Source organism: Cynocephalus volans, chromosome 1 (genome assembly GCF_027409185.1).
Source record: "Cynocephalus volans isolate mCynVol1 chromosome 1, mCynVol1.pri, whole genome shotgun sequence".
NCBI classification, from domain to species: Eukaryota; Metazoa; Chordata; class Mammalia; order Dermoptera; family Cynocephalidae; genus Cynocephalus; species Cynocephalus volans.
Window position 1 is genome coordinate 236,976,720 of NC_084460.1, and position 27,784 is coordinate 237,004,503.

The 27,784-nt window shown below is 37.5% G+C and overlaps 1 protein-coding gene across 2 annotated transcripts in view; it reads left to right on the top strand.

The window, feature by feature from the left end:
- The window catches only part of CERS6 (ceramide synthase 6), a 286,531-nt gene that overhangs the window by 180,821 nt on the left and 77,926 nt on the right, over positions 1 to 27,784 (top strand). The window lies entirely within an intron of this gene.

A 27,784-nucleotide genomic window follows, 5' to 3' on the forward strand; every position in this document is an offset into this window, starting at 1 on the left:
TGGTTGCTTCCATGTTTTGGCAATTATGAGTAAAGCTGGCAGAAACATTTGTGTGCAGGTTTTTGCATGGACATAAGTTTCACTGAGAAGCAGTTTAAATTTGAGTAAGGTGTGCGTGGTGCTGAAGGTTTCCTTTCTCAGGCTCTCCTCTCTTGGAGAGGCTCCTACAGCTGTATTCCAGTGCTGTGTATAAAAGGCCTGAGGGTTATGCATAAACTACAAAGACATTGTTTCAGTAGGGCTCAAATCAGCTCTCACGTTGTCAGTATTTCATAATATTAACACATATCTTATGTTTATATTGTGCCATGCCACACTAATTAAAAGGTAATTTATACCCATTCAATAATCTTTGTTAATTTTCAGCAAAAATAAAAGTGTGCATGTCACAGAAAGCTGGCAAAAATTTTCACACATGATATGGATAAGACTCCTCTGTTTTCTGCAGTATTGCTTGCCATTATTTTCTCTCTTTATTATAAATAAAAAGTAGCAAAGCAACATATGAGAGTACTTCAAAAAGTGCATGGAAATATTATATTTTAATTCTGTTTTTCCGTGCACTTTTTGAAGTACCCTTGTATTTCTGGGTTGGGATTTGCTGTGTTTAACAAATGGATGGTCCATGCTGTCCTAGTGGCATTTAGAAAACCTTTAGGCTGGTAACACCAGACCTTATCTGACAGTGCACTTGGTCAGTGTCTTGACACACAGTTGAGGATGAACAAGAAGCACAGCATCTTGGTTCTGCTGATGGGCTGTTGTGTAAGTGAAGTGGCTGTTGTGTTCTAGTGGCCTGGAGATGTTTCCTGAGGTGCTTTTCTTTGTCCAACGTAGTCCTGCCTCTCGAGCACCCTCGTGCTTTCTTCTGTTTCATACTCCTGCCTACCTGTACTGAACATAAGCTGATTCTGCACTGTTGATATATTTTGACACATGAAATAAAAGTTATCAGAGACTTGAGTGTATTTGTTTCCTCTTTTCTTTATATTAAAGTCTTCTACTTCCATTAGCTATTTGGCAGGGGTTTTTTTCCTACCTTTTTCTTATCTGGTCTCTCCAGATAAAAGCCAATGCTGTATTATTCACCCAGCTCTGACAATTCAGGGTCATCATTGATTCCTTTCTGTGTTCCAGGTAAGGAAAACAATAAGCAAAGCACGGAGGCATCGAGCGTGAGCCTCTGTTAATTAAGCAGGTATTGGAGTACTGATCAGTGTTGATGTGTTGTGTCCAAGATAATAGGCCAGGACCTCAAATAGTGCTTTCTGGTGTGGGCAGCATACGGGTAAACAGTTATTCATGCAACACGGATGCATATTGTGAAAGAAATATGCATGGGAGTGGGGTGCAGGCGTCTATGAAGCTTGTGTGGTAGAAACTGTGAAGTTATGTGTGACTTGAACATAATGCCTGTGTGTTTGGGCCTTGTGGAGAAAGAGACAGGGATGTTAAGAGCAAATCTAAACAGGTAGATTGAAGCCAGGTTATAGATTGCCTTGAAATCATAAGAAGCCTGAGTAAAGCCAGTATTTTTTTTTTTTTTTTAATAATTGGTTCAGGGTCATCAAATGTGTTTAGATGCAGAAGAACAAGCAAACCTGGATTCCCATCCTGTCTTCTGACTTTCTGACTTTGCATTGTATGTTATAGACATCTCAAAAGCTCTGAAAGATTGAAACCAAACTTATCTTCCTTCCCCATTGTTCCTCCTCTGGCCTTCCCCATCTTATTTATAGACCTTACCTTCTTCAGTAATAAAACAAGCCAGAGATCTTGGGGTCATCTTCACCTCCCCTGTCCCCTACTCCATTGTCAACAAGACAGCATATCCCAATGATTCCTATGAATGTTAATCCCCTGCTCTCCATTTTCAACTCTAATCTTTTATCTATTTAGTGCCATTAAGCTACACTGATTATTCTTCAGTATATACAGATCAGGTAAATTATTTTAATTTATTGCTTCAGCACATGGGGTTGAAATACTATTAAATCTTTTGATAAGCTTAAAGTTGTTTATATGCAGCATGCCCTTTAAAGATATTGGAAATAGTATCAGTGCATTAGAAATTAATAGGGTGGGCACTGTACACCATTGAAATCCCTCTCTGACTCTATATATCCCTGGTGTTCCTCTCTATTATATTAGTTAGGATTAGGTTTGGAGCATATAGCAAGCAAGCAAGCAATCAATCATAGTGGCTTACATAAGAAAAAAAATTTATTTCTCACGTCGAAGAATTCTGAAGTCTGATATGATGGCTCCATTATATCATTAAAGATAACAAACAAGACTTTCTACCCTTCTGCTCCACTAGACAGCTTCTATCTTCCAGATTATTTCCTGGTGCAAGGTGGCTGCTGGAAATCTGATCATGATAGACATCAATGAAACAATTCCCCCCCAAAAAAGGAAAGGTGGACAGGTTACTCTCCAGCCAAATCATCTCTTATTAAGCAGACTTTATGGACGTCAAACATACCCTTTTGACCTCATGGATAAGAACTAATCACAAGACCCTGCCTAGGCTGCAAGATGGCTGAGAAATGTCATCTTTGTCTTTTCAGAAGACAGTGTGTGCTTAACTTAAAACCAGAGTTCTATTCTTAAGGAAGAGGATGATACTGGGGTAGGCAAATAGAGAAGGAAGCCAGGAGGACAAGCATTCTGCACAGGATAGATACAACCTTCCTCATACTGGATGAAATAAGTCTATTACTATTCATACTATTGGGTGTCTTATGTCTCAGATATTTATGCTGTGTGGCTGCTATTCTAGAAAGTATATTCATTAAAATAAACAGTAAAATCACCTTCCAAGTTTCACTTTCTACTCCCCTGCTTGTCAAGTCACGTGAAATGTCAGGTACTTGGAACCTGAGCACTGTTCTTCACAAAAAGGTAGGAACATACGTAACAGCTAAATTAGGTGATGACAAACTTCTCTTCTATAGAATTCCTCACTTGATACGTTATGTATTGTAGGTTTCAGCAGCTCACATCGGTGCAGTGGCTCTCAACCCTGCAGCAAATCAGTCACCTGGGGAGGTCGTTAAACATACACATAACTAGGAGCTAACCCCCGTGCCCCAAAGGTTCTGTTTCTACAGGCCTAGAGTCCATCTCAGGAGTCTGTAAGTTAAGAAAATAAAAGTGATTCTGATGTGCAACCTCAGTTGAAAATCATTGTCCTCGTGAATTTGCAGCATTTGATTAACAAAGATTTCCCTTCCGTGTCTCCTAAGAATAACAGCCATTGCATAAAGTCATATACTCCTGGGTTATTCTGAGACATGGATTATGAGGTTGTCAGAACAGATTAGCATATAATTTTATCAGAAGAATGTGTATTATAGGAAGAGCAGATTTTTTTCAACGATGAGACTGATTAGACACATGGGTCAAATATATGTATTGAAGAATTAAGTGTTCCTCATATGGATCTTCAATGTAAAAACATGGGTTCAGAATCCCGATTATACTATCAGTATAAGCTCCATTTAATTCATTTTTATGTCTCTCACTTTGCTGTTATTTTCTGTTATCACAATATGTTGTGATTGGTGTTGTCTAAGGAATAAAATTAATGTCTTCCATTTCTACACTGTTTTTACTTTTACAATTCTTGCCTCTTTACGTCTTCAGTTTTATAAAACCTTGTGATAATCATCATGGCCATTTTTTAGAGCAGAGAACTGAAACAGAAAAATCACACTATTTTTTAAGCTGACAAGATGTTCCTTCAATGTCAATTTAAATGAAGAAGCAATTAAGGGATTCATGCAGAAAAACAGTCAATTTGTCTGCATTTTTTTCCCTCTTTTCATTTTCCAACTTGCCAGAGAACTCTGTCCTTTGTGGAAGATCTGAATTCCAGTGACCCCCTCCCCACCCCCTTCCCCTGGACAACTGGGTCTCATTACTCCCATCTCAGGGCTCTTTCCAGAAACCATAAATAGAATTAGCAAGAACCACACCAAAGGATGCAACTTAATACTCACAAAATGATACACAAACTTGCAGATGTAGAAAGCAGCAGTGAAGTTACTGCCAGTTAAAAGCTAAATTTCCCTCTCTTATTTGTGCCTTCTCCCCCTCTGTGTGGATGCTTACTTTATTTACATGCAAATAAATGTAGGACCTAGAAAATAATATAGTCAAGACAGAAAGTGAAAGTTATAATGGCAGTATGATTTTCTTCAGGTTTTTACTTCAGCAGTGCAGGCTTCCCTGACCACTCTATCATTATCAATTCCCTTGCAAACCCTCTGACATTTCGTAGTCCCTTTTCCTGCCACATTTTCATCATATATAACATACTGTGTATTTTTGTTTATTTCTCTTGTTTATTGGTAGTCTCCTTCACTGGGAAGTAAGTTTGTGAGAGCAATGATGTTCTTTGTTTTGTTCACTTCTAAATCCCTAGCACCTGGAATACTGCCTGGCACACAGAGCAGGTGCTGGGTCAGTGAATTTTATTGAATGGATAGATGAGAATACATTAGGAACTTAATCATCCTAGCATTCAGTTTGATTATTTTTATACCACTTGTTAAAGTGCTGTCATTTAAATAAATACAGTCTTAAGCTAAGGAAATCCATGGTACAGCTGACCTTCTAGTTCCATTTTGTTGTTAGTGAAGCTTGTTACAGGTGCTAATTTTCCCTATTTAGACAGTTTTTGATTACTTCCTGATTAGAGTAACTATAATTTTCCTCTCCTTGGGTGTCCTCTTCATTTTTCCAGGGACCAAATTACAGTGAGTTCCATTATGAAACAGTTTGATGTGACAGTGAGTGGACTCATTTTTATCTTGAATTAAATTTTGCTCACTGGAACAGTAGCAACACATAATATAATCCTATTATGATGCTATTATATGAAAGATGCATTTATTTCTATTTACAACCAATGGTATGTGAAAATAGAACAGTTCTTTCAGGATCTGTATTCTAGAATCAGAAGCTAAGTTGATCATTCTCATTCAGTTTATGTTATAAAAAGTGTGTATTGAATTGGTCACTGCTAACATTTAAGCACTCCAAACTGAGTTATCCTTATAGAGTTGAAAATATTTTTATGTGGCAAAACCTCTTCAATTAGATTATCTTAGAAACACTAATTAGAGACCTAAAATAACAATGTCATTTAACTCAATGATGCATCTATGAGAGGTCTTCAAAAAGTTCATGGAGAGATTTGTATTATCTTTTAATTCTATTTGTCCATGAACTTTCTGAAGCACTCTTGTATTAAATGGCAGTTACACCTTACCTTGTTGTGAACTTTTTAGATAATAACTTCTTGGTGATAACAGAACAGTGTTTCTACTCAGCTCCATCACTAAAGTTGTTTGTACTAGAGCTAGTAAAATGTCACTTTCTCGTGGCCGTTTCCCAACTAAAGGTTGCTTCGTGCATACATTCTGAGTCATGGCCCTTGGAAGTGTCAACTGAAGTCATGAAGTCAATTGTACAACTTAGCCTGGAGGCCAGTTTGGTTCATCTTCATGGCCTTTTTCAGCCTTGCCACTTTCTAGTACAATAATAACCTTGTTTTTCACTTGTTTGCACAGGCAAACTCTGTAATTGATAGTGTATGTTTCTGAAGGATCAGATATTTGGCAAGTAATAAGGGCAGCCCCACAAGAGTCTGAGCCAAACTACAAGAACATAAACATCGATGGGTTAATATTGTGGACATCAGTGAACTCAGAAATTCATTAGTTGTTGGGATAAAGAAAACAAAGAAGGATTCGAAAAATATAACAGAAGATAAAAAGGACCTAGATCTATTTGGTATATTCTACTTGCATAGATGTAGGTTGGTCAGTGATATACGGTGGCTACTTGGATGTCTGGTTTTTGTTTCCAGGTAAATAGGTAATTTAAGATTATGTTTTCAATATCATGCCACTTTCATTAATCACCCAGTCTTTGTCTTATTGATTTTAAGAGCTTTCTTTATCCATTGGAAGGGAAGCTTTACATATATTTAGCAAAGCTCTCCTGTATTGCTGATTCAGCCCTTTGATGTCATTCAGTTGCGTTAATCATTCCTACTTGATTGTGCAGCTCCTCCCTCAAAATGATTACACATTTCTGAAAGATTAGAAGCTGGGGAAACAGGAAGATGGCGTGATTAAAATCAGAAACTGATGATAAAAACTTAACTGCCTGGAGATCAATTCCTTCTTTATAATTAACTCAGTGACGCAAAGGATAATCTCTCTATCCTAATTATAAGATAAATAATATGTAAAGACGTACCACTCATTTAAAAGGTATGGTTTGATCAGTTATCTTATTAGTATTGAGTAATGATAAACCAAATTCGTGACTCCCTACTGAATTTTAATATGTGAAAGTAGCTGTAAGGAAAGGAGGGGGTAGTTCTTTTCCTAAATTAAAATAACATCATCAAATTCTCATCAGTGTCTAATTTAGAAAATTTTAATCTTTAATACCAAACATAATGTAAAATTTAAGCCTCACAATTAAAGGACACATTGGGAAGCAATTACTCATTTTATGAATTTTACTCAAACATCACAAAATTGAGCAAATGAGCTTTTTATTGTACTGATTACTAATAATGTTCTGATTGTGTTTAACAAAAGTGATTCAGAAAGTTTAAATTGCGGTGGATAAATGGGGTCCCTATAAAAATAAGAAAAAGGAGGGTCACCCTCTGATGCTGGGTTTTCATTCATGGAGTCAGCATCAGCACCATGGTCAGAGCTTAGCAAACCAAAATTAGTCTTTTGGGAGGAAAAAAAGGTGGCATAGAAGGTGGTGAAATTTAGGGCTTAATGAGATCCTATAAATTGTTCAGTCCAGCTCCTAATGTCACACGTGAGCAGCCAAATGGGTGAGTTGACTTAGCCAATGCCATTCAGCTGGTTAATGGCAGACTGAGGCCTGAGAGTGGGGCTCCTATGTCCTTTCTGGTTCTCTCTTCCTTATTATGTGCTCTTTCAGTAATTGCAGGGATTGAGAAATTAAGGAACTTTTAGCTCTCTATGTCTAGATTCCACTGCCCTTTATAAAAGCAGTATTCTCTGTTCATATAAATTCACATTACAGGTATTTGACTTCTGTGCAAATGTCTGAATTCTGTATTTTCCTGTAATGTTCTCAAATAATGATAGTATGATACAATTAAAAAATTTTACTCATGTAAAATGATATGTTTTCCGTGGCCATATGTGGCCATTTCTAGACAGAAGATTACTGGCAGATTCTCCTAGAAATGAATTTAGGAAATACAGCACCGTTTATACTTAATATGTTTGGATTCATGATTAATATAATGTGACCTATTAGTTGCAGGTGTTCAGATATAGTATACAGGCATGGTGACAAGACCACATTTTAAAAAGTGGGGCTGGCTGGTTAGCTCAGTTGATTAGAGCACAGCCTTATAACACCAAGGTCATGGGTTCAGATCCCTGTACTGGCCAGCTCCAAAAAAAGAGTCAAATTTCACACACAAGAAAAGTCAGGCATAGAGTACCCAGTATTTATGAGAGAGAGAGAGAGCACGCACTATGGCTTTTCACTCTTTTCTTATATAATTTCTTTAATGTATCCTCAGAAAGATGATTTTTTAGTAGAGAGATCCTAGCTCAAGGTAAATTCATTTTAAAAAATTGATGACTGACTTCTGAACATCCTGAAGGTCTCCAAAGCTGACCCTTATTCTCTTCCACAGCTAAGGATTGTCTAATTAAACATTCTTATTGCTACCACAACAAAAAATGTCTTCCCCCACTCAACCTGATTTGACTGTATGGCTTTTGGATTCTTGGTACCAATTTTGGCTTTTGGCTGAGAAGGTTGAGAGAGGGATTGCATCAAACTGAGCATCAGATACAGTTCATGTGACACTGCACATGCAGAATGTTGTTTATTTGGCAAATATATTTAAAGGAACTCATTTCTTGAAAACCAGGACTCTTCCTGATCTGCATATCTGTTGCTGTATGTGCCTTGAATTGTCAGGATAAGCTGTAGCAGTAATATAGCAAAGATACTCAGCATGGCTTAAAGGACAAAGAAGTCATTTCTGCTTCATGTAACAGCCCCAGTATGAGTGGCCTGGGTCAGCAGGGCAGCTCTGTTCCCAGTGGTCTTCAGAGACTTTAATTCTGTTCTTTTTTTTGATTTGCCATTCTTGGGGCAGTGGTCCTCAAACTTGTTGGTTTGAGGATCCTTCACCCTTGTAATAATTATGCAGGATTTTAAAGAGCTTTTGTTTATATTAGGCATATCTATTGATATTTCTTGTATTAGAAATTAGTACTGAGCAATCTTAAAAACATTAATTTTTAATTAATTTTAGAATGACAACAATAAAAATTCATTACCTGGTAACTTAAATAATATTGGAAGAAAAATAACTATTTTCTAAAACAAATTAGAGATTTTTGCAACTCTCTGTAATATATGGTTTAGTAGAGGAAGTCTGGGTTCTCATTCTTGTTTTTACATTCAGTCTGTTGTGATGTGTTGTTTTGATTGAAGTATATGAAGAAAATCATGAGATATGTAGATAGAATAGAGAAGTATCTTAATAGTGCTTTTCAGAAAACTGTTAATATATTCTTCTCTTGATACTGTGTATAGCAAAACTTAACAAGTGGTCATTTCTTTAATGTCAGTGAACTTTTTGTAATTAGGTATATCAACATCCATTGAACTATCTTTCTGTTTGAATGGATCGTTCACTCATGCGTGACATTTTAACATCATGCATTAGTCACTTGGAAGTTACTGGCTTACTGAGTTATGCGAATTTTACAAATGTTTACACACATCATTATAGAATATCAAAAATACACATTAGTTAATGCTTTACTAATCACAGAAAAAGTTTTAACCATTAAGAAGATGTTAGGCTCGTAGTATCCTATACATATTTTTCAAAGCAGTAATATTTGCTTGAACACTTGAATTGCTTGAACACTTGAACTTTATTTTTGGTGACAAATACTGTCATTTGATTTTCTTGAAGTGACAGGCTCAATTTGCTCCTTTTCGAGACCATGTCTACAGATTCTCAATTCGGAGTAACCACACCTTGTCAGTTGTACTTTTGTATACAAGTAGTGTTTCATGGAAAAAGGGCCTACGTTAGCCCGCAGCTCACATGAGACTCACAAGCTGCTTTCCCTTCAGCGCCCACGGTGTATTGTGATGCCCTGAAAGTGCTTCTTTCACACTTCCCGCTTCGTCAGACAGATGTGTACTCATAGGCAGAGATTTAATGAAGTTAATGGTTTTTACCGCCTCATCAAGGATAGTCTTAAGTGAAACTTTTTCTTTCTAGTTGTGGTTGTCTGACGGTGAAGAATACAGTGACTACAGTTTGGTGTTTCTGTCTCGTTTCCTGTGAAAGCACCAGCATCGTTACACAACATTGTTTTAGTGCCATCAGTACAAGTATCAACACTACAAAAAGGCACATGTCTTAGAATGATTATGAAAATAATTTTGACCTCATAGCCCCTTGAAAGGATTTCAGGGACCCCCAGAAATCTGCAGAGGGCACTTAGCGAATTGCTGCCTGAGGTACAATGAGGCCGGGGGGGGGGGGGGGGGGGGGGAGGACGGGGACTGGATCCCACCCTCATCTGGGTCCCCGCTGGCAGGATGGGGGAGAGGATGTGCAGGAGGCCTGCTCACTTCCAGCTGCAAGGAGGCTGGGAAGAATCATCCAGCCGGTAGTCAGACTCCCACTGTGAGTCTGTTACCCTTGGGTTACACTTTCCTCTGCATAACCGAGACAGGAAAAAAGAGAAAGAAAGAATTCACTCAAAGTACCATCAATGAGGCTTGGAGGGACTGCCGCCCATCAGGGGAGCAGCCTCGATTAAAAATCAGCCTTTTCTTTTTATTGACAAGACAAGGAAGTTTCACAAGAAAAATCAGTTGATTCAGTCATCAAAGGACATAAAAACAGGCAGTGTAAAACTAGTAACAGCAGTAAATGAACAATGTGACATTCCAGAATGTAATTTGTGAAAAGCTAGATCAATTCACCAACAAACAGCTTGTCCTTAGTAAGCATTTTCTTTTCTACATACTTCCCACAGTGATTTCTTTAGCTTATTTAAACAGCATTCAAGCAGTTTTCTTAACATATCTAAAGAACAATCAGTAGGTTAAATAGTCAATAGTCATTCAAGCCAGAATCAAACCAGCAACCTAAAACAGTCAAAGTACACAATCCCATCTTGAAACAGTGATTAGAACAGATTAGATGGCTTTTGCCAAACTTATCTGTGGACTTTTGTCCCCTACTCAAGAGCCTTTTGGCTCATTCATGCATTACCTAAAAATCCTATTTTTTTTTTTTTTTTTGTGACCAGTAAGGGAATCGCAACCCTTAGCTTGGTTTCGCCCGCACCGCGCTCAGCCAGTGAGCCACTGTCCATCCCTATATAGGATCCGAACCTGTGGCGGGAGCACCGCACTCTCCTGAGTGAGCCACGGGGTCGGCCCTAAAAATCCTATTCTAAGATCAAGAGCAAATCAAGATTTCTAACCCCCTACACCCTGGAACAAGGGAAGAACAAGGTTTTGGTTCACAACTAATAAGCCTTTGTGAGAAAAATAAATTGCCAACTTTCCACTCACGTTTTATTGTTTGTTTTGTTTTTTCATGTGTCCTCTACCTTCATATTATGTTTCTCTCTGCCCTAAATAAATGTCCAATATAGGAATGAGAAGACCTGTCTATCCGTGTTAATTATGCTTTTATTTCCGGTCTTCCATCCCTGGTGGGCACTGTACCCTGTAGGAGGGCACGTGGCTCCAGGAGCCTCACGAATCCCTCTGAGAAACACATTCGACTCTGTAGGCAGATGTTTTGTGTCAGTTGCTAATTGGAACAAAAGCACACAGCCCAGCTCCTTGGAAACATAGGATTAAAAGTAAAGAGACTCTATATGTATCTAGATGTGTCTACCAGGGATCTTAAAATAGAATTCTCCCTCTTTCTTTCTCACCTGGCTGTGGCTCCCACTCTTGATCTTTCTTTTTTCTTTTTGACAAAACTATGTTATTTATGAAAAGCAGTTATTTCACTTAAAAATACTGTGCAGAGAGATGAATGCCTCACTCATACACAGCTAAGACATGGTTGACAGAAGGTTCAGTTTAGGTCTTCTGCCCATGATCTATTCTCCTTATAGCACTTACAGGATTTTTGATGAGCACCTGACACAGCAATGCCTAAAACTACAAGTAGGTCTGGTATTGTGCCAGACATCAAGAAGGGGCCCATAGTATTAGTTTATTTTTTCATCACTCGCCTCTTTGCACTGATCCTTATTGCTTTTACTTATTAGTAATATCCTATAACCTGCTGCCTTCCGTGTGCTTAGAAGTCCCCTTAAAAGCTGGCAATTGATTAGGAAAATCAATGCCAAAGAAACTACAAGGAAACATAATGACGCTTTTTAAAAAATGGAAGTAATGTATGCTCTATAAACATTTTAAAGAAGCTGGAATTCAGTGGAGAGAAAGGCTCATGAAAGGGCTGCTCATAATGATTTCTGGAGGAAGGAAGCAAGCAAACTAGAGCCTGGCAGAGTGGGCAAGAGGCAGAGGGTGGGAGATAGGATGCCAAACAAGGGGCAAGAGTAGTTAAGGCATGGAGATAGGAATGCATGGAACACACATAGCAGGGAGCTTGGCCTGGGGAGAGAAGTGGGTACTTGTTTGAAAGAGTGGACTTGGTCTTGCACGGCCACAGTGGCTAGCCAAGTTAGCAGGAGCCTGGAAAGCCAGGCGGAGACATTTTACTTTCTTGGTTGGAAATGCAGAGGCGGCTTTTAAGATTTTTTTCTCTGGAGAATAATACAAGAAAAGGGATGATTAGGAAAAATGATACTACTGGAGGTATGACTGGGTTCTTGAAATATAAGGAAGTACATGTTTTTCCTTCTGTCTGTCAGTTCCTCTCCTCCATGTACAGACTAATGACCTTCTGCTTGGGCTGCTCTCTTCAACTACTGTGGCACCTCCTAGTGGAGCCTTCCCTTCCTACCCCACCCTTCAAGACTGCTATGGTTTGAATTTTGTCCCCTCCAAAATTCAGGTGTTGCCATGTGATAGTATTAAGAGGTAGTACCTTTAAGAGGTGATTAGGCGTGAGGACTCCTCTCTTGTGAATGGGATTAAGGCCCTCGTGAAAGAAGCTTCACAGAGTTTGGCTAGCTTGTCCTTCTGCCTTGTGCCATGTGAGGATGCAGCAAGAAGGCTGTCACCAGACCAAATGCCAGCATCTTGTCTTAACTTCCCAGCCTCAGAACTGTGAGATTTAAATTTACATTCTTTGTAAATTACCCAGTCTCAGGTATTATGTTGTTGCAGCACAAGTAGACTAAGACAGTGTCTTTTTATGTACTTCTTCCTTGCACCTTGTAGTTATAACTGCTATAGCCTGTAATGTAATTATTTTGGTTACCCAGGAGATGGTAAGTTCCCTGGGAATGGAGAGCTTCTCGAATGTATTTTCATGCCTAGCAAGTGGCTGATTCATGGTGGCCACTCAATAAATTCTCAAAAGTGTGTGAATGAGGATAGTGTAATAATATTAGCAGAAAGAGGTCAGGGCCTAGGCAGATTCTTTTTAGAAGTAGTGAGGGAGGGGTTGAAGGGTATCTTGGAAAGGTGAGAATAGGTGGGATGGGTGGCAAAATGATTGATTATCACTGTCATGAATGCAAGGTTTTATTCTGGTTTTTGTTCATCTTATATATCCCCCATTTTGCACTCTCTTAATTAGGAATTTAGAATTATTAATGATTTGTTTATGCTTGAAATATCACTGTCAACCTACAAAAACTCCAGAGACAGCCATTTTCTATGCTAGCTTTTAGTTTAAAGTTAATTAGAATTATTGAATAATTTAAGAGTGGCAATGTATTATTAATTCTATTAATGTTGTTCTAAATACAGTGCAAATATGTTTTCTTATAAGACCTGTTAAAACTGCATGAACTTGGCTTCTTTTTATTTTTCATATAAGACCTGTTCCTTGCAGGAAAAAAAAATATATAAAATAAGCTGTGTAGTTTAATAGTGATATGCAAACATAAGAAAAAATAAAAATTACCTGAGATAATCATTAGTGAGAGATCATCACTAAGTAACTTTTGGTAAATATACCGTCAGACATTTTGTGGTGTGTGTGTCCAAATATATATCTACCTTAAATAGAAGGTACACTGTATATTTTGCTTGTAATCTGATTTTATCTTAAAATATGTTACATCGCCTGAGCCCATCTGCTTTTAGCCTGCATCCCAGTTTTCATCTCAGGGTCTGCTTCCAGAGAATCCCAGATTAAGAAAATGTCAACCCCATATTCTTGAACAATTAGATTTATTTCAATTTTTCATTATTAGAAAAAGAGTTGTAATGGATATCCATGTACAAATGCCTTTACGTATGGGTCTAATTAATTTTTTTCTATGATAAATTCTGGGTCAAGGATATGCACATTTTAAAGACTCTTGGTATATGTTACCAAATTACCCCTTAGAAAGGTTGTTCTAGTTTTCCTATACACTGATGACGATTGGGTATTAATTGTTTTAATATTTGTTAGACTCTCAGGTAAAAAATTCTGTCTAGTTTTAATCTGTAATTTTTATGTCTGCTTTTGGTCACACATATTTTTGTTTAATGCATTACCTGTTTGTAACCTCTTCCCATTTTTCTCATTGGCTATTTAAATACTTACTCAATTTTAGAGCTCTTTACATATTAAAGGTATTAATCCTTTGTCATGTGTTATAAATAATTTCCTAAATTGTCTTTTGACTAATTTTATGATTCTTAATAGCCATTCTCATTGGCTTCATTCCCAGATTCAACATTGGCTTGCATGTCTCTATTCCCCTGTGTTTATATTCTCACCACTTTCCCTTCCCTTTATTTTATTTTATTTTATTTTATTTTATTTTATTTTATTTTATTTTATTTTATTTATTTTATTTATTTTATTTATTTTATTTTATTTATTTTATTATTTTATTTATTTTATTATTTTATTTATTTTATTATTTTGTTTATTTTATTTATTTATTTTATTTATTTAATTTATTTATTTAATTTATTTTATTTTATTTATTTTATTTTATTTTATTTATTTTATTTTATTTTATTTTATTTTATGCCAGCTGGCGAGAACAGGTATTCAACCCTGACCTTTCCCCTCCCATTACATCTTTCCACCTCATTTTCTTTCATCTTCTCTTTCCTTCATCTGGTTTTTTTGTCCCTAATTCTTATTCTATTGTTATAGATTGTACTAATCTATGTTATTGATTAGTCCATTCTGCTTTGCAGTGATTCTTGCTGGGCGTGGAGGAGAGTCCACATCAGAATCTATGGGGAGGTGGCTTTTCAAGCCCCACATTCCCCCACACTCTTGAGAACCACAGTGTGCTGCTATGACTGTTAGGTGTGTGTAGAATGCCTCAGCTGAGCAAAGGCAGAGAAAGTTGAGGACCGCCGCCTTCACATTTCTCTTCTCCGTTTCTATGATAAAACCCTCATAAAGATCCTATGACCTCAGGGCCCATCTCCAAGGAACTATTTCTACTTATGTATGCTTGGCAGCTCTGCAGATTACTTTCTAAATTGATTGTGGAATGTGCTGAAGACACATGCTAGATGAGGTCTAGAAGCCCAGCATTTTTTTTAAAAGCCTGATCAATAGAAAAGGCTACTATATTTACATAATGCCACAGGGTCAAGTCCAAATTACATTTCAACATCAGGAAAGCTTTCAAAGCTAATGCAGGTGCCATAGGCCTCTAGGGAGAAGCTACTACTCTGCTTTGTAGATTTATAGTCACACATCTACTGGTCCAGGAAAAGAGGAAAGGGTACCTCTTGCATTTGGGGGAGTGTGCTAGGCTGCTCACTAATGACCAGCAGCATCTTCAGGCTGGGAGACTTCTGGCTTCATCCTTTCACCCCAAACACAATTTATGTATGCATTTTTAAACTCACAAAATGTGAAATGTTTCTTTGGATTCTGATTTATTTTACAATGTATATTAAATGAAAACTACAGATTGTCATCTCAAATTGATTTACTGTAATTCATTTAAATCACACAGTTGAAAGTTTCTTAAAGAGTTTGCAATGCTTATATAATAACATGATTTATATAGATATTAAACATTAAAAGAATACACATGAAAGGAGGAACAAGCAAAGATGCTGAGGCAATTACAGTTGCTGTGACTGAACTTTAGAATTAGATCTCAGCTTCCCAAAACTAAGGTTAAAAGGTAACAGTGGGGTAACATAATTCTTACTTGGCAAGAGGAATCAAGCTAAGCATTCACAGAAAAGAAGTATTTTTTCCTCCTTTCGATTTAATTTTAAAGGAAAAATATCATGTGAATCTTACCTATATTGGACTCAGAGTGAACAGCAATAACATTTCCAATATAAATTCATTGCAGACATGGAAGCATTTTTCTTACGTTTGTTTCTTTGTAAACCCTCAATATAAGCAAAAGGTACAAGGTTTTAGATATAACTCAGTAAGTGTTTTTTTCAGAGTAGATTCAGTGAAAGTAATTTCAGAGTAGTTCAGGGATCTAGCTTTCTGGTCTCTTTGGACATAACCCAAGGATCCATGTATTTAGGACCTAAACTGTGTAGAGGACAGCATGTCTCTTAGATTATATTCTTTGTTGTATCAGCTGGGCTTTGTGAAAGTCAGGTAAGAGTTTTGATGGAAACAAAAGATGAAATTTTGCCTCTAAGATGCTGACTTTGGGTAAAGACCTTCCACATTTTTGATGGAGCAACAAAATGTCTTCAGTACTTTATATGATTCATGTTCTTCTGTTAAATCAAAATAGTTATTAATTCAAAGAAACTGCTATTCAGCCACAGGTATCTACTGATTCTTGGGGGCAGGGGTGAAGAGTATATATGAGGGTGTGTATGTATTTATATGTAACCATTTAACACTTACGTGGCTAACCAGGTATCATTTCCTCTGGTCTTTTGCTTCAGAATCTCTTTAGGTATATACACTAACATGACAAGCACCAGTGATCTCAGGTAGCCTGTGCTTCTGGAAATTTAATGATCAGTCTGTCATCACAAGAGGTGGTATGGAAACAAAGATTTGTTGGTTTTTTAAACCATTATTTTCAGGAACTGTGTCAAAAGGAACTGTAAAGACATAAAATAAGACCACACCTATCTTATTACACATGGTGAAGTAGAATAATCAGACCTAATGTATTTTTTGTGAGTTCTATTACGATAAAACCTCTACAGAACAGCTGATAAAAGAAGAAACCTGCTAAAAGAGCAGATTTACTGACATTTAAGGAGGCTTTTCTTCTCTTAACGACAAAAAAAATTGTAGAATAAATACCACTCAAGTCTTATGGGTATGGTCAAAATGCACACGAAAGCTATACGTGACCTCCAGCTGCACTTCTGGCCTCCATTTTGATGCTGGGATTGGGTTTGCTCAGACACCTCCTGTGGGACTGTGTTATTGATGGACATGATTGCTGCCGAGTTGTGTCCCCAGTGATGTGTCTGGGAGCAGATGTACATAATGTAATGAAAAATCCCATTATGCATTGTGGTTTAGATTGAGAGTGTGAGAGGCAATTTCTCATCCACTAAGATATGGCCTGTCTTAGTCTTATTTGGATGTTTTATTGAAATTATTCAATCTGTAATTTAATAGCTGTTAAGCACCTTTTATGAGGACTCTTCTTTTGCTGCTCTGTTAGCTCAGGCTGCATAAGAATGTATCACAGACTAGGTGGCTTAAACAACAGAAATGTGTTTCTCTGCCACCTTCTCACTGTAGTCCTCACATGGCCTTTGGCTCTGAGTGCACATAGAGACAGAGAGAGAAATCTCTCTTTCTTCCTCTTTAAGACCACCAACCCTATCAGTTTAGCGACCTACCACTATCATCTCAGCTAACTTTAATTACCTCCTATATACCTTATCTCCAAATACAGTCATATTGGGGGATAGGGCTTCAGCATAGCATATGAACTTTGGGGGAACACAATTCAATAACAGATGCAAAAAAAAGTGTTGATACAATTTCTGTTGGGCAATAAAAAAGCAGGAAGTAAGCCTGAGGGATCTTATCAGTGATTGATAATCATGCAGACACCTGGTTATCCATCTGGACACGTGGATTGTTCTATAAATTAAACAGGATTTGGAAGTCCTTTCTAATCCTAAAATTCAGTGTTTTTAGGTAGTAACTTGTTTTCAGGAATCAATTCCAAATGCCCCTATTATTTTTCTTTCATTACTCATTCTTGCTACACCCAGAGTACCTAAGAGAAGCTACAATTGAAGAACCTGGCTGGCCTGAGTTTCATTTCTACCTTCTCTATTTACCAGCGGGGTAGCCTTCAGTTAATTACTGTACCTCTCTGAGGCTATTTGTCCACAAAATAATTAATGATACCTTAATGCATAATTAATAAGACTACAGACTATGCTACTGTGTACATATTTATATATAAAACAAAACAAAGCACAATTAGCTTCTATATGAGAGAAATGGTGGGAATTTATCTTATACGTACAATGCAGAGATAAGCAGACCAGGGCTGGTAGGAGGCCTCTGACACCAGCCTCAACAGAAACTTCCATCTCAGGACCAAAGGTGACTGCTGCAGTTTTAATTGTTTCCCTCTGATGAGAGTGGAGGAAAGGGTGAGAGGAACTTGTTTACATTAATTTTTAGGGGCACCATCCCAAAGTGGCACACATAAATTCTGCTCACATCCCTTCTACCAGGTATATGGTTATATCCAATAGGGAGGCTAGGTGAGAAGCATTTTCTTTAGCTATTGTTTTGCTAGCAATTTCTGCATCTGATGTTTATTATAAAGTCAGAAATAATTTGTTAACTTATTCATCTACGTTAAATTGTGAAATATTACAAAGTATTTAGCAAGGTGCCTTGTACCTATAAAGAAGATGAAATTACCAGAAGATTCCAGAACCACTCTAAATTAAAGGCATTCAGGTTTTTTTTTTTCCTAATTACCTTTGCTCTTTTATGATGTCTAAATATTTCAGTTTTTTATGTTCTTAATTATGTTACTATCCTTCAAATTGTGTGATAGAATATTCAGATTTTGACATCAAACGAATGTGAAAATGATTCTGAAAAAGATACCTAGAAAAGTGGAAAAATGTTATCAATGGAAAAATTGAAAAATTGATAAATGATAATGGTATCAATTCAAATTAAATAAGTTATTCTTAACGTATTAAATTATAAGTAGCCAATCCAGATTCATACCTCAGTTTTCAGCTATATCAGAAGTTAGGAGAATCACCTTCTCATGGACTTCATTCAGTTTTCTCATCTATAAATTGGGAAAGATATTTGTTCCACCCATCTCAAAGTGTTTTGGAGGCATAAATGAGATCCTAGAAACAGGTGCTGTACACGTAGAAGACAATATTAATATCTAGTATTGTCAAAGTGAGAGGTACATGTGAATGTGCATTATATGTGAAAGAACTTATTAAAATGTTTGGCAAAAAAGCTTGCAGGCCAAGCTAGGGCCCTGGTAGCTCTGTTAAATTCACAGTGTCCAGGTCTTTGCTCTTGCTTCAGGTGGGCAGGAGCCCAGCGAGAGACAGGCACTTGTCCGCTGTTTCTGCAGGTCAGTCAGGTAACAGGAGCAGGTGTATGTGATGCACATCTGATGCACACAGGGAAAAGACTGGGTTTTAGAAGAAAACCCATTAGCCAGGAAGCTCGCAGAGGAAGGGAAGCTCTAAGTTACAGGTTTTTCTGGGTCACCGGGGGTCATACCTTTTCTCTCCTGCCTGTGACTGGAACAGATGGCTGCACTGGAGAAGATTCCTCCTGCATCTTTAGGGGCAAGCAAACACATGCCCTGTGGGCTTGGCAAGACTGCTAATTCATAGAAGTACTACTAGGTTTGTTATAGGCCTTGCAAGTAATTCTGTATTCCTTTCCATTAGTATTCAGGAAACAAATGCTGAACATATTGGGCATAGATGCTGGGGGGATAAACATATGCATATGACATAATTTTACTTCAGGGGCTTTCAACTAATTGTGGATGTAATAAACAACTTTATCAGAGAGAAAGGTAATAACTAACCTTTGTACTATACTTTAAAATAGATTTGGGTGTGTTGTGCCCACACTTTTAAAACATGCATATATATGTGTGTTTAAAAATAAACCAATCTATGTATCTCTATATTTATATCGATATTACCAAAGAAAAAAGGCCAAAAATGGTCTGTACATCAAAATGTTAATGAGAATTTATTTTTATTTTATTTTTGTTTTTTCTATATTTCCCATATCTTCCTTAGTATTGTTTATATAACTATATAAATACAATACCATCAAATATTTGAAGCCTCCAAATATGTTTATACACACTATGTCATTTGATCCTCACAATCACCCTGTGAAGTCAGGAATGAGCATCGATGTTATAGGTGAGTGAAACGGAGGAGACACATGCACACAACTTGGATGTTCAGAAAGTTAAGTGCAGGGAGATTGCATGATATGGACATTTTTAGGTTTAGGGCTTGGCATTGCTTTTTGTTACACCTTCCTCTGTGTAACTGAGACGGAAAAAAAGAGAAAGAAAGAATTCACTCAAAGTACCATTGATGAGGCCTGGACAGACCTACCGCCCATCAGGGGAGCAGCTGCCCATGGAGGGACTGCTGCACATCAGGGGAGCAGTCCCGATCCAAAATCAGCCTTTCTTTCTATTGACAAGACAAGGAAGTTTCACAAGAAAAATCAGTTGATTCAGTCATCAAAAAAGGACATAAAAACAGGAAGTGTAAAACTAGTAACAGCAGTAAATTAACAATGTGAAATTCCAGAATGTAATTTGTAAAAAGTTAGGTCAGTTCACCAACAGCTTGTCCTTAGTAAACTTTTTCTTTTCTACATATTTCCTACAGCGATTTCTTTAGCATAGTTATTTATTTATTATTTTTTATTTATTTATTTTTGACCGGTAAGGTGATCACAATCCTCGGCATGTGGTCTGCACCACACTCAGCCAGTGAGCGCACCAGCCATCCCTATATAGGATCCGAACCCCTGGCCTTGGCGCTCTCAGCGCTGCACTCTCCCAAGTGAGCCACCGGCAGGCCCTCTTTAGCATACTTAAACTGCATTCAAGCATTTTCCTTAACGTATCTAAAGAACAATCAATAAGTTAAATAGTCAATCAAACCAGCAACCTAAAACAGTCAAAGTACACAATCCCATCCCTAAACAGTGATTAGAATAGATTAGATGGCTTTTGCCAAACTTATCTGTGGACTTTTGTCCCCTACTCAAGAGGCTTTTGGCTCATTCATGCATTACCTAAAAATCCTGTTCTAAGATCAAAGGAGAATCAAGATTTCTAACCCACTGCATTTCCCCCCTTCTTCTTATAAAAATCGGAAGTGATGAGGGAGTCAGAGTCAAAGACGTTCTGATGAAAAACAGCACTGCTTCAGCCTGACAAGTCCATTGGTACATGGAACATAACAGTTTAATCACTATAAGAAAACACAAAATACATAAGACACTAATTCCAGCAATAATCCAAATTCTTATATTTAAACCAGAAAACCAATGGGTAGGATTAAGCCAATGAGCCAAATCATTTAAATGATTAATAGTAATCTTTTGAGTTTCTTCTTGAAGCTGTGTCATTTGTTGTTGAAGCTTGATTATTAAGTTTTGAATATCTCCATGTAGATCAGAATGAAAAGCTATGTGTAAAAGTTTTTGTATGTTTTGCCATGTAGTGGAGGAATTAAAAGGAATAGAAGTTATACACATGGAGCTATATCCTGCATCACTATAAACATGAGAAATATTAAGATTAGAGATATTAAAGTGTAGGGGAGATGGCAAATATTTATTGTTGTAGTCCATTTTGTGTTGCTATAACAGAAATACCTGAGACTGGGTGATTTACAAAGGAAAGAGGTTTATTTGGCTTACGATTCTGGGACAGCTGCATCTGGCACGGGCCTCAGGCTGCTTCTACTTATGGTGGAAAGTGGCAGGCAGCCATCAGGTACAAGCACATCACATGGTGAGAGAGGAAGCAAGAGAGAGAGAGAGAAGGTGCCACGGTCCTTTAAAGAATCAGGTCTCGTGGGACCTAATAGAGCGAGAACTCACTCACTACCCCTCCTCCCACGGAGAGCATTAATCCATTCGTGAGGGATCCGCCCCCATGACTCAATCAGTTTCTAACACTGCCACATTGGAGCTCAAATTTCTACATGAGTTTTGGAGGGGACAACACATCCAAATTCTATCATTCCACCCTTGGCCCCCCAAAACTCATGTCACTCTCACATAGAAAATACAATCATTCTGTCCCAACAGTCCCAAAAGTCTTAGCTTGCTCCAGCACCAACTTAAAAGTCTGAAGTCCAAAGTCTCATCTGAGACCAAAAGCAAAAGTCCTTCCATCTTTGAACCTGAAAAACAAAACCAAATTTATCTACTGCCAAGATACAATGGTGGAACAGACATTGGGTATACGTTCCCATTCCAAAAGGGAGGAATAGGCCAAAAGAAAGGAAAAACAGGCTACAGACAAGTCCGAAACCCAGCAGGGCAGGCATTAAATTTCAAGGCTGGAGAATCAGATACCTTGATTCCATGTTTGACTGCCTCTGCACATTGGTGTGGGGGTTGGGTCCCTAAGTCCTTGGGCAGCTCCGCTCCTATGGCTTTCCTGGTTTCAGGCCACACTTTACCTCTCCCAGGCTGGTGTTCCACTCTGGTAGCTCCACAGGTCTGGGGTCTCCATGGCGGTCCCGCTCTCATGGCTTCACTAGGCATGGCACTATTGGGGTTTCTCTGCTGCAACTCTGACCCCACATTTCCGCTCGGCATTGCTCTAGCAAAGGCTGTCTGCGGTGACTCCACCCCTGTGACAGATCTCTTCCTGGGTCCCCAGACTTTTCTATACATACTTTGAAATCTGGGTGGAGGCTCCCAAGCCTTCCCAGCTCTGGCATTCTGTGAGCCTGCAGACCTAACACCACGTTGACACCGCTAAGACTTCCGGCTTGTATTTTCCAAAGCTGCGGGTCCAGCCACACCTGGGGCCAATTTGGCCATGGCTGGAGGAGCCAAAGCAGCTGGGGTGCTGGTGCTAGAAGCAGCTTCTCCAGGTGGCCCTGGGCAGCGAGCCCATGGAGGGTGCCTCGGGCCTGTTTGCCAAGACCATTCTCTCTCCCTAGGTCTTTGGGCCTGAAATGGAAGGGTTGGCCCCAGAGGCTTCTGCAATGCCTTCAGGGCCTTTTTCTCCTTCTCTTGATAACCCCTTTCCTTTGTACTGATCTTCTTAGCTAATGGTCAGTGGGCTGCACCATTGCATGCTCTCTGCTTTTCTACCACATGGCTGTGCTGCAAATTTTCCAAATCTTTATGCTGTGCTCCCGTTTTAAATTCTGGCTTTACATCATGCCTTTTCTGCCATAACTCAGCATAGGCTGTTAGAAATAACCATGCAGCATCCTTAATGCTTTGCTGCTTGGAGATTTCTTCCGCCAGATGCTCTGGTTCACAACTCTTAAGTCCCATCTTCCACAAAGTCCAAGGGCATGGACACAACACAGCCAAATTCCTTGCTGTGGTGTAGCAAGGGTGATCTTTGCCCCAATTCCTGATAAGTTCCTCATTTCTATTTGAGACCTCATCATCCACATGGTCTTTACAGTCCACGTTTCAATCAACATTCTGGTCACAGCCGTTTAACTAATCTCTAAAATCTTCCAAACTTTCCCTCATCTTTTTCTCTTCTTTTAAGTCTTCAAACTCCTCCAACCTTTGCCCATTACCCAGTTCCAAAGCTGCATCGACGTTTTCAAGTATCTGTATAGCAACACCCTACTCCTCAGTACTAATTTTCTGTTTTAGTCCATTTTGTGTTGCTATAACAGAAATACCTGAGACTGGGTGATTTATAAATAAAAGAGGTTTATTTGGCTTATGATTCTGGGACAGCTGCATCTGGCACAGGCCTCAGACTGCTTCTACTCATGGCGGAAAAGTGGCAGGCAGCTGGCAGGTACAAGTAGATCACATGGTGAGAGGAAGTAAGAGAGAGAGAAGGTGCCAGGGTCTTTTAAACAATCAGCTCTCGCGGGAACTAATAGAGCAAGAACTCACTACCCCTCCTCCCCCAGGGAGAGCATTAACCTATTCATGAGGGATCCGTCCCCATGACTCAATCGGTTTCCAACACCTACCACATTGGAGATCAAATTTCCACATGAGTTTTGGAGGGGACAACACATCCAAACTCCATCATATATGGATCAAAACTTAGCCAATGGTAACAACTTATTTTTTGTAAAATTATTTAAATGGCAAGAGACCCAATTAAAGTCCAGACCATTTCCAATAGCAATCCAGGGGTGAGAACAAACAGGAATATTGGGTTTAGGATGATTGTTTTTTTATTCAGAATTTTTACTAACTCCTGTAGTTTGAATAAATGTTTGCTGTTTCACAGCTATAGTACAATTAAAAGTTGTGAAAATGTGATTTATATACCATTGTGGTTGAAAGGGAATGTAAAAGTTGCTAGCAGTAAAATTAGTGCTATAATTGATTTTGTAAACTTGTAATGCACCAGGAGACCTCCAGTGTAAGCAGCATCATTAGATGAAAGAGGAGGCTCTGAAGCACCCCAAGTAAGTAGTTCAGAAACAGGAGGATTTAAAATATGGGTCCAATAAACACAGAAGGCTGACTAAAAAGGAAAAGCCCATAGATAATGAACAGGCATGTTACCTCCAGACCTTAGAAATTTATAGTTACATGATTTTAGAGTTCTGGAATTGGATTTGTTGTCGCATGGTGTCACATAATAGGGGCAAACGGTCTTTGCGGGTATCCAAAGTGCCTGTAGGAGAAAGAACAGAAGACCGACTTCCCCATATTAACAATTTAACAGGTTTTCACTATTGTGGTCCTATTGGTAGGCGATGGTAGGGCAGTTTGGTCATATCTGAAAGCATAACATTTCAATTAAATCCTAGGTAAAATAACCAGTGTTTTTAATTGTGTCCTGTTATAAGAAGAACAGTTCTTTATCGAACTTATGTTAATAGCTATATTGTTATAAAATGACAACAGTCATGAATAGTTTTTAAATCTTGGAGGGATCAAGTAGAGAGAAAAGTAAATGTTTCGATTTTTGTTCATAAACATATACCTTAGCAAACTGTTATACCTTAAAATATCTTTTTAAATCTGGAAAACAAAACATTAAGAGAACTAGCAGTGTTTCAAAATAAAGAAATAGTAAAAACCCATAATTTTTTTTAATCAGTTCATTAGTTTTATGTAATTAATTTTCGTTGTTTTGACATTGGTGAGTAATTTCATAAACCCATCAGTTTCTTTATTAGGATTTTGGAAATTTAGTTTAAAGGTATGATCTCAAAGTTTGTCAGGAAACTGTACCTGTAAGAGTTTTTTCATAAAATATTTGAAGACATAACATTTTAAAATTATAATTGAACCAAGATTATGATTGATAGCATTTTATAAGACATAGATTTTTAAGAATTTTACATAATTGGGGACATATATTTATGAATCTTAGTACTGACAGTGTTTTCCCATATAGTTTAATTTATCAAATAAGCCAATTGGTTTTAATATATCTTTATAATATATATATATATATATATATATCTTTTGAGAAGCTTCAGGGCCCTTGGAACCTCTAAAAGTTAGTTTAAGTTAAAAGGTTGAGTTTTTAGAATTCGGTTTTGGAAAATTTGTTAAGTAAAGGTTTGAAACATTCAATTAGATAGGATCACAAATCATTATAAAAATAAAACCACAATGACAAAGGATTTCAAAGGCAGAGAGCACAAGAAATTATCATACTAAAACATGAAATAAGCTTCCTAGGCCAGTTACCTAAAAGACAAAGAAAACCTTTTACAATTTTTTATTAAGAGCAATTAAGTGCTTTTAGGAAATCTGGTTGTTCCATTGCAGGTGAGCAAACTCTAACCCTGCATCAGAATGTCTCTGACATTAATTTTTAGAAAAACTCACACATAATTTGTTTTTAAATCCAGTTAATCTTTCTACTGTAAAACCCTTTTAACAAACTTATCTACATAAACCATTATCATGACTGACTTAGACATTTTGTTTTTGTCCTATACTGACTGCTTTCTAAATAGCAAGTCATTTTACTCTAAGACAAAAATACACTGTATCAGATGCTTTCTCACATAAAAATTATTTTTCCTTCTCTCTAGCCCCTCCAACCATAACCACATCTCCACATCCATAGCCTTCCTCAAATCACCTTTTTACATGCTTTTTTTTAATCAATGTTAAATTGGCCTAATTTGTCTAAAAATTATATATTGAAAGGTTTTTTCTCGATTTTGTTTTTTGGTTTTGGTGGGGTTTACAACTTAAAAGCTTTCAGCAAAGACAAATGTAGTCCTGTTTGATTAGTAAACCCAGGCAACAATGTGTGTTGATAAGAACATTTTTATACATTTAGATTAGTAAATAAGGGTCCATTTGTCAGAGCAGATTACATAAAGCCCCGTTTGAGTCTCAACTATTTTTTACCAAATAGATGTTTATGGTTCCTAGCCAAAAGCTTGGTATATTTAGAGACTTAAAACCAAAAACAAGTTCATAACAAGACATGTGCAAGGCTTTGGGAGAAGCCCAGAAGCCAGATTTCTTACAGCTTTTAGTCCTTAAACTAATTAAACAAGCATTAAACATACCACAAAATGTGTTGACCTAAAGACAAATTTAGGCAAAAGGTTTAAATCAAATTTTGAAAATATATTTATTTTATCAGCAATTTTAGAAAATTAAAGTCATATGAACTTGAAAAGTATACTTATTTATTTAATGAGTGCACACTATTTATAAGCCAATTTGGTACCATGCAGACAATACGAACACACATAGACATGAACATGTAGACATAACATACGTTTACATACATATACATGTAGACATAAACAGAAACAAGGATTTTATTTAGTTTGTCTAAGATTTTCAGTTACTGGCAAAGATTAAGGTTTATCCTTTTTCAGTGACATAAATATGTCTTTGTTTTTTGTTAAGGTCTAGAATAGGTCTCAAAGCAACTTGACATAAATTCCAAACCATTAGATGAGAAGCCTGAATTGGACCTATTTTATTTTTTAACGGTCGAACAATTTGTTCCCAACCCTCAATACTAAGATTTCCTTCTTTAAGGTCCTGAGGGCATTGTTGCCTAATAACTAATAATAATTTAGTTAGTTGACACTTAGTTACTTTATACCCTGCTGCCTTAAGGAGACATTGAAGTTGTGACCTATATTGAACTTCCCTTTTAGACAGTGAGTTATGCATAGCTGGAAGAATAGATAGAAAATTGAGAGAAAGCAAAACCTCCAGGTGAAACCCTAATTAGACACTGCCGCAGGCGTGCAATCGCTAATCAAAAGCTGTCTGTGATTCCCTTACCAGGATGCATCTCCCTAACTAGGGACTCCCTTGCCAGGATGCGTTAGACGTCCTTTTCCTCTCCAATACCTGGCAGGTCAGTCTCTGATCTGTGGGGAACTCCTCACATGGGGCACCACTTTGTTACACTTTCCTCTGTGTAACCGAGACAGAAAAAAGAGAAAGAAAGACGTCACTCAAAGTACCATCAATGAGGCCTGGAGGGACTGCCGCCCATCAGGGGAGCAGCAGACCTGATTCAAAATCAGCCTTTCTTTTTATTGACAAGACAAAGAAGTTTCACAAGAAAAATCAGTTGATTCAATCATCAAAGAAGGACATAAAAACAGGCAGTGTAAAACTAGTAACAGCAGTAAATGAACAATGTGACATTCCAGAGTATAATTTGTAAAAAGTTAGGTCAATTCCCCAACAAGCAGCTTGTCTTTAGTAAACTTTTTCTTTTTTACATACTTCCTACAGCGATTTCTTTAGCATATTTAAACAGCATTCAAGCATTTTCCTTAACATATCTAAAGAACAATCAATAGGTTAAATAGTCAATAGTCATTCAAGCCAGAATCAAACCAGCAACCTAAAACAGTCAAAGTACACAATCCAATCCCTAAACAGTGATTAGAATAGATTAGATGGCTTTTGCCAAACTTATCTGTGGACTTTTGTCCCCTACTCAAGAGCCTTTTGGCTCGTTGATGCATTACCTAAAAATCCTATTCTAAGATCAAAGGAGAATCAAGATTTCTAACCCACCACAGCTTTTTAGCTCAATCTGGCTCCCTACACTGAGATCTGGTTTAGTTTTATCAGACTCAGAGACAGAATGCACAGTGGTTACATTTGGGTTTGGGACAGACAGTCTGCATTTGATTTCCAGCTCTGGCACTGCCTAGATATTTAACCTCAGCAGTTATTTACAGACTCAGAGCCTCTATTTGCCAATGTATAAAATAAAGCAAATACTACTAGGTACTTTAAGAATTAAATGAGTTAATATATATAAAATCCTAAGTGAATGGGTCATAGGGAGGACTGAACAAATATTAACTAATAGCATCATCCTTAACCTTATGGTATAGGGCTGATGGTGATGTTGGAGGATTAATCATAAGAGATATACAGATGTATATCAATTGTATATAAGTGTATAGAAGTAAGTGTTGATAGCTAGAAGAGGGATGCAAACGAATTATGAAG